This window comes from Adiantum capillus-veneris, chromosome 24, assembly GCF_014529385.1.
Source record: "Adiantum capillus-veneris isolate H3 chromosome 24, ASM1452938v2, whole genome shotgun sequence".
Classification (NCBI taxonomy): domain Eukaryota; kingdom Viridiplantae; phylum Streptophyta; class Polypodiopsida; order Polypodiales; family Pteridaceae; genus Adiantum; species Adiantum capillus-veneris.
The window spans coordinates 49,369,258-49,378,070 of NC_140954.1; positions in this window are offsets into that span (position 1 = coordinate 49,369,258).

Below are 8,813 nucleotides of genomic sequence, written 5' to 3' on the forward strand. Positions count from 1 at the left end.
TTGCTCCCTATGGAAAGCCTACACATTCTTACCAAACCTAAAGGTGTCCTCATGGTTGTCAAGTCTCTGCTTTCAATTGCAAGCTGAAATTAATCATACCCCGAGTAGAGATCCCCCATTGAGTAGATTGCCCTCCCTACAAACACCTCTGCAAACTCATCCACAATTGGATATGTACCTATATTTCTAATTGTCACCTTGTACAGGAAGAGGCAAACTCTTGTTGACACCATTCGCCCGCAATCCGAAGAAGAAAGCTTAAAGACACAGGTAATACAGGTGGAAGACAAAGAGCACAATGAGGATGTCGTAGGGTGCTACCATTCTTTTGGAAGAACAAAGCAAGTATAGTTTTCAAATGGAGATGAGGAGTACGAAGACATTCCAAGAAGTCACTTTTCTAGGAATCATTGGGCAAGAGCTACGACAGAGACAATGGTCAAGGTGGGTGATCTTGAAGAGCCATTTGTTGCCTTGATTGACCATGGCTCAGAAATAAACATAATGTCAAAGAGATTATTCAACAAGTGCAAATTACCAATGGACACAGATCGTGGCTAGATGGTTAAGGTAGCAAATAATCCATCAGGTGAGTTATATTCAGCTTGTCCTAGTGTGAAAGTGACTATTGGAGATGTAAAGGAAGAGCATAATTTCTTCGTACAGGACACATCTTCTTATGATCTCATCCTTGGACAACTCTACATTGTAGGGGTTAGAATGGAAACAAAGGTAATTGATGATGGTTCTGCTTATGCTAGGATAAGAAGTAAAGATGGAAAACGTGTTGTCCAATTTCTCACTGTCTGTGTGAATCATGAAAGAAATGGTGACAGTCTCCGAGAGCGCACATTGCCCAGATTGAGTAAAGAGTTTCATCAAGAGAGAATGGGTTTTGGCCAGGTACCATTGTAGAGCGGGATTACGATGGTACAAAAAGGGAAAGGTTCTCACATAAGGAGGTTTTTTGTATAGGTTTTGCAGGTCTAAGAGAATATGGATATGTCTCTTTTCTAAAATGTGAGAACTTGAGTCGAGGTTCTCGCAAACATGTACATAGTCTACAAAAGGAGTGGAAAGAACATGGCCTGCTAGGAAACAATGAAAACATAACAGGTGTGTTTGAGGAGTTTTCTTTTGTGGACACATTACAGGATTTGCAGTCTATAGTAGATTATCCTTCGCATGACCAAAATGAGATAGTGAAAGTGTGCTCACTTGAAATGTACAATGTGGTTGAGGCATTTCAAAAGGAACAGGAGGATAGGAAGCAAAAACATGAAGTAAAGGTGGACACCAAGTACAAAACTGTGGCAAAGAAGGTAAAACCAGTGGAACTTCCTTTGCCAAAGGACTGCAAGGAAAAGCTAGAACATGCTTCTTTGCAACCTAGTCTCAAATATCCAAAAGGGATTGGACACAGGTTTACAAAGGAGTCTCTAAAGCAATTGAATATTGAAAATGAGGACTCCTTGACACAGGTTGAAAGGGAATATTTTGAAGATATGCTCTCTAAACATGGAAAGGCATTTGCATTTGAGCCACATGAGATAGGATGTGTAGATCCTACCATTGTTGCTCCTATGGTGATCTTTACCATCCCTCATGTACCTTGGAACTTATTGCCAATACCAGTTCCAAAGGCTCACTTACCAAAGTTAATTGAGCTGCTAAATGAGAAGATCAAGATGGGTATTTTGGAGCCTCCATGTGCTCCATACTCAAACAAGTGGTTCACAGTACCAAAGAAGAATGGAGCTTTACGATTCATCCAAGATATGCAGCCGGTCAACAAAGTCACAATCAGGAATATGGGTAGAGGGCCAATTGTGGATGAGTTTGTAGAAGCGTTTGCAGGAAGGGCAATATATTCTATGGGAGATTTGTACTCAGGATATGATCAGTTCCAACTAACAATGGAAAGCAGGGATCTGACTACCATGAGGTCACCTTTGAGTTTGGTAAGGATGTGTACCTTACCACAGGGAGCAACCAATTCGGTTGCACATATGATGAATGGTATGAATAAGGTATTACGTGACTTTATTCCCCAAGTAACTATGCCTTTTCTTGATGATGTTCCTATCAAAGTATGTGAAGTAAGTAATAAAAATGAAGCTTTGGATTCCAAGGGGTGCCGCAACTTTGTGGCACAACACATAGATGATTGTGACAAGATCCTATCCAGACTAGAAGAGGTGAACCTTACCTCTCAGAACAAAAGTCTGTGTTTGGAGTGAAGGAGGTGTTAATTGTTGGGCACATGTGTGGTCCCAATGGGAGACGACCTTGTCCAGCAAAAAATGATGCAATTCAGAAGATAAAGGAGGTATGCATATCTGTGAGTGAAGTTCGCAGATTTCTTGGTACATGTGTGTTTTATGTTATATGGATTCCACATTATGCACATGTAGCAGATCCTTTGTACCAGTATTTAAGGAAAAATCAAAAGTTTCATTCGGGAGACGCACAAGCAAGGGCTATAAGAAAGCTAAAGGATTTGCTACAACAAGCACTGACTTTAAGAAAGGTAAACTATGAGTGTAGAAAGCCAGTAATACTGACAATGGATACGAGTCCGACAGGGATTGGATGGGCAATAGGGCAGGATGACGAAAAGGGACATAGGTATGTGGTAAGGTTTGGAGCCAAGGTTCTAAGTACTCGACAAAGGAACTACCCATAGGTAAAACGGGAGTTGTGGGGCATGGTTGCAACACTAAAGTGTGAACTTGATTGGAGCATATGTGGTTGTGGAAACAGATTGTCTGCCACTCCTTGGAATGATTACAAGCTGCTCAACACTAGACATTGCCATGCTAAGATGGATTGCCTACATTAAGTCCTTGAATCCCGAGTTCAAGCATATTGCTGGAAAAGGCAATCCAGTAGCGGATATGCTATCAAGGGCAAGGTATGAGGATGAGCAAGACAAGGTAGATGATAGTGAAGATGTAGGCACAAGGTTCTACTCCATTAATCATGTTGAGCATAATGATGTTGGCACACCTAGTGCACTTGAGTTGTTTTTAGAAGATGGGTATGAAGGAGATTGGTTGCTTATTGGTCGTTATTTGAGTACTTTAACAAAACAAGGTGATTGGTATGAGCATGAGTTTAAGAGGATACGCAAAAAAGCATATGGGTACTTTCTGTAGGATGTTACTTATGAAAACGTCCAAAACAGAGGGGTGCTATACCACAAAGGGTAGTATGTAACAAACAAAGTCAAGTAAAGCTCATGCAGGAGTTTCATGAGAACCTATGGGCTGGACACCATGGTGTGTGGGCAACCTTTTCAAAGCTAAAGGAAAGGTATTGGTGGAAAGGTATGAATCATGTGTAACATGTCAAATGTATTCAAATGTACGACATCGTGATAGGTTACATCCTACTTATCCACTAGCCATGCATTACAAATGGGTTGTGGATCTAGTCACCATGCCTTTAGGACTCTGACAAATGAGGTACTTGGTTCTTGCAAGAGAATACTTGACTAATCAGGTTGAAGGGCGAGCTTTAAGGACAAAGACTATAGAGGCAATATGTAAATTTCTCCTTGAGGATGTAATCTGCCGCTATGGTTGTGTGGGAAAGATAACTGCAGATAGAGGAGAGCTGGATGCCGAGGAAGCAAGGGAATTCTTTTCCAGAATAGGAATCAAGCTTTCCCTTACCACCGCTTACAATCCGGAAGGCAACGGGAAAAGTGAAAGAGGGCATCCGTCAATCATCAAAGCCTTGGCTAAAGCTTGTGCAGGGAGAATTAGTGAGTGGCCAAAACTATTGCCATATGCTCTATGGGCTGATCGCACGACACACAGCTCAGTAAACGGCTACATGCCTGCAGAATTGATGTATGGTCAAAAACCTGTAATGCCCATTGAAGAGACCATTCCCACATGGAATGTGCTACCTTGGCAAGATGAGAATAGCAGAAAAGAGCTCCTTGCCTTGCATATAAGACAGCTAGAAAGAAAGCTGAAGACATTGAGGTTGCAAAAGAATGATTGAAGAATGCCAGGTTGAAAAGCAAGGACTACTTTGATAGACGACACAGGCTAAGAAGGAAGGTAATTAAGCAAGGAGATTGGGTTTTAGTGTATGACAGTAGTCTTGATAACCAGCATACTCTCATGCAAAAGGTTTCAAAAAGATGGTTTGGACCGTATATAGTCAAGTACGTACATGACAATGCCACTTACACCCTGACTGAATTGGATGGAACAGAGATAAAGATACCCATTGCAGGAAAGAGAATCAAGGTATTCAAAAGAAGAGAGGATAGTCATCCGGCTGATCAAGTAAGCCAGAATGAAGGTTTGGAATTACCCAGTGAAGATGAAGAAGAAGAAACTCCAAGAGAGTCGAACCTGCAAACATTGGCTGTGGCATATACCGGAGGATGTGTAGGTTTAGAGGGGGTGGATGTCGTGTCGTGGCACGTGCATAGTGGGAACGGAAGCTAAGCCCTACAATATGATGGATTTTATGTGTATGCCTTAAGTGTGCATATGCATTTTCTATTTGGCATGCAAAAAGCTAGTCGAAGTCTGATGTGTCACTCTTGTTGGGAATGGGCTTCATCCTATGATCCCGGGCTTCTTTGTGAACCTCTTCTTGGAGCCATGATGAAATGAGCCTATAAAACATACCTCCTATCTACTAGGCATCCTAGGTGGCATATGACATGTGTAGCATGGTCAAAAGTGGCCTTAGTCATAGTATACCCCATGAGGTGTCATTCTACACATAGTAGGTGCACTTTGGAGTAATTATGGACCTAGGAAAATCCCTTAGAAAAATGGTTACGAGTTTGTTTGATGTCATCTATGATGTATGCCAAGCTCTCTCTCAAATTTTTATAAAGCTACTTTATGCACATGTTCCCACCATAGCTCAACAACTCTTGAACGCTTAACCCTTGACATGTGGCGGCAAGGAGAAGATATTTGGAGAAAGATCTAGAAACTTTGAAGATAATTTCAAGATATTTTGAAAAGATAGACACTTGTCACACAAATCCCTTGGATATTTCTAAGCAAATATCTTCTTCAAGGGGCAACTTCACCTATAAATAAAGCCTCTTGCCCCTCACTTGAGCATCAAGCAAACCATCAAGCAATCAAGAGCTCAAGCAATCCCCATAATCAAGACATCACCCAACCTCCTAGCCATCTCCTTGAGTGAAACTTTCTCTCAATTTCAGCCCAACACATCTTGAGCTTGCTACTTCACGCCTCAAGCCTTCTATCTCCTCACTTGTAATACTCATACACTCTATGTAACCTTCTTTCATCAATGTTGGTGGCTCACAAACGGTGTTGGGTACTACTACTCATCTTCTACTTCATCAAGTTGGCTACAAGACCACAAAGTCTTGAGGTGTGCTTCACTTCTTTGGCTTGAGCTTGTGTGGGTCTTTGTGTGTTGGTTGTCTCTCTCATCTCTTTCCTCCATTGTTTGACTGCTTTCTAAACTAGTTTCTTAGATGAATAATCCCAATGGTGTAACCTTTCAACCCTTTCACTTTGTGCAAAATATTAGGATTAACGTTTTTATTAGCCGTAAAATCCACTTCCAACAAAGAATTGTGTTACTCTTTGGGCCGGAAAGACTGCAAGAAATTCTTCTTTCTCCACGTCCTCTTATTTTGCCACTACTAGACTACTCTAATTCTTTCGATGTGCACATATTTATTCTCCTCTAGGGGTTGAGTCTTGCTTTCTTAATATTACTATAAACCAAGAAGACTTGTACACACAGCTCACTCCTATCACTAGGCAAAACATCTACATCTTTGTAAGCACTAAGTTACAGTTTCAAAGAACCATTCGCAGTCTATTTGGAGTACAACGACTTGCTTCTATAAATGCATCAGTGAACTCTTTCATCTTACCTTTGATTAGATACGATCAAAGCCTTGATGTTTTCATCTTTGTTTTGTTTTGAGGGTGTGTGTATCCTGAGTGCGCGTAGCGAACAAATGTTCCTATTGACATACATATGTCGAAGTAGAAAAGAATTAGCTTTGTCAATCGGCCTTGCCAAATCATATGGCTATGAGAAATGATGATGTATCCATCATGAAAAGTTTGCTTTCCCTTCAAAGAAAGAGTGGCCAACAACATCTTGTTCCAGCCTCTGGAGTAAAACTAGCAAAAGGCCTTGCCTTTGTAGCAAAATTTTTCAATCTTGGTTGCACTTTGTATCAAGATCGGTTGACAAAATCAAGCCTTGCTTAAGGGTTGTCTTCACACAGCACACGCGTATAATGCATACCATGACCATTGATCATAGTCTTTTTTTTAAAAAAAAACATGTCAACAAAATCGAAAGTTACTGCGTACCTTGTGGATTACTTGTATGGACTTGCCTCGCCAAGCATTGGCTTGTGTCTGATCTCGAATTCGATAAAGCCTTGCTGTTCCACCACCATGCCTTGCACGGAGTCTGCAAAAATCCCGTACTTGTCGTCGTCCATACGTCAAAATATTTTCATGAAATATTCGCTTGCTTCAAGTATCTCCCTCCTTGAGAGTTCCACTACACATAGCGGTGCTTCTGAAATGCAACACACTTTCCAAATATTCATCTATCACTTTCGATAAGCTTCAAAAAGCGTGTTGCTTTGCATGTTGTCGTACAGGCCTTGAATGCTATTCTTTCCATGTCTTCAGGGCTTTAAATACTCCTCACGGTCCTTGCTTACTATGAGGGCTCATAATTTACCTGTATCAATTCGCCATGGCGATTGCATGGTTGAGATGTTTGAGCTTCCATGAACCTCGAACCGAGCATTGACATTGTCTTTGCCTAGCAGCATTGCTCAGAACCTTGCCCGATGTCGGCAAGCACAAGCAACGTTTTCGAACAAACAAGCACGATGGTGTGCTTACCGAAACTGCTCTGCTCATTTATCAAAGCCCAAACCATTTACAAGGAGTCAAGCTTTCAAAACTTTGCAATCAGTTCCTCACTGCATGGCCGATGCATATTAACTATTGAAAGGCTGATACATGCAAGCTAGCCCACAGATGTCTGCTTTCATTGATTCTTCACTTGAGGCCAAAAACCCCACACCCTGGCATGCATGGCAAACCTGACACCATCGGGCTTGGCCCTTAGTAAGGAAGGATGCCCAAAGTAAGGGGTCCCTGTGTTAATAACATGTGAAAAGAAGCTCCTTGCCTCATCCATGGCGGCAGCAACCGACTGCGCAAGGGGAAAACGCAAGAGCTTGTGCCGACGGTTGCTCAAACTCAACCACTGCAGAAACGTAAATCGATCCTTAGGCCAGTGCGAATTCACCAAGAGCACTTGCAGGTGAAACAGTGCAGGTCTTGCCTGTGTCTCCCTTGTGTGTAAGAGTCCGTTCTCGCACCAGTCTTGGCCTTCCAAAATCCTACCATAGCCTCGTGTGAGGAAGAGAGAGGAGAGACCATGCATGCCTCATGCAAAAAAACTCCATGACCTTCCCTTGTCCACTGAGCTCTCTTACCAATGTGAGACCCTGGGACTACCTTAGCCTTGATCCTCTGCCCAACCTCCCTTTATAGGCCTTGCCCCTAGGATCCCGTCTCCATTAGCAACCGGCCCTTGCGGTCCTTCACCTCCAAGGTGGCCCTTGGCCTGACAAAGAAACCAACAAAATCACAAAGCAAAACACACCTTATTTGATAAACCCTTCGAAAGTTATTCACCAATTTGATGGAGAGAAAAGGAGAGGGAAGACTTCCAGCCTTGAATGATGCACTGAATCCAAGTCTTTTTTCGATTAGAGTTGATCTTACAAGGAACACTTAGAAGATTGTCTTGTCTTCCTCAAGCAACAAGTGTAGGGCTTAGGTTTATGTTTATGGCTTAGTATAATTGGGCGTTAATTTTCTCACTCTCTATTGAATGGTTTTCAAGGAAGAAGGGGTCCCCTTTTATAGGTGAAGGGAACCCCCAAGGGTTACACAAGAAAGAGAGGAGCCAATGTGAATAGGAGCTGAATAAATTTGAAACGGTCTGTCCTTGCATGATGTGGGTAGACTGGGGTCCACCATGTTCATCATATCTCCTCAACCATGGCTCCAAAAAAATAAGAATAGGGGCAGAAAAATTCAGCTCATGAGCTATGATCCCCATTTTTTATACTTTTTTCAATTCGGATGGGAACCATGTGTAAAAAAATCATCAAAATAGGGTATCTTTTTGGCAGCAAAAGTCTACTTGTGGTCCCCTTAGCCTAGACTTCCATTTGATTCCAATGGACACCTCATGCAATATGAAAGCATGACATTGCTCTTGACAAAGTTTTGTGAGCACCCTTTGAATAATGCAATAAAATAGGTGCATCTTTGAAAATTATGCAAGCTAGTGTCCCACTAGGATTTGATACCTTCCTAGTAGCTATCAAAAAGAAATATATGAAATATATGAAAAATACATAGAATATATATATATATATATATAGAAATTTACACTAGCTATATGATCTAGTAGAGTGTGAGGTGATAATGGGATAGTAAAAAGAAAGAACCAATGCTTTTTTCTCGAAGTTAAAGAGACGTAACTATTGACGCTTTCTCCCACAATACTTTCTAACGATAAAGTAAGAATATGTTACCCTTGAGATAACTACTAGGATGATATAGAAAGCTTATTATTATACTTGGATATGCATATGTACATTATGAGAAATATACTTATCCATATAAAATAAATCTCATAGCAGTCGTTCCCACTATGTACGTGCCACATCACGACAATGTGCTTTGGATTGCCTTGACCAGATGGAGCATGAGGGCATCCTTCTAAATACCCTG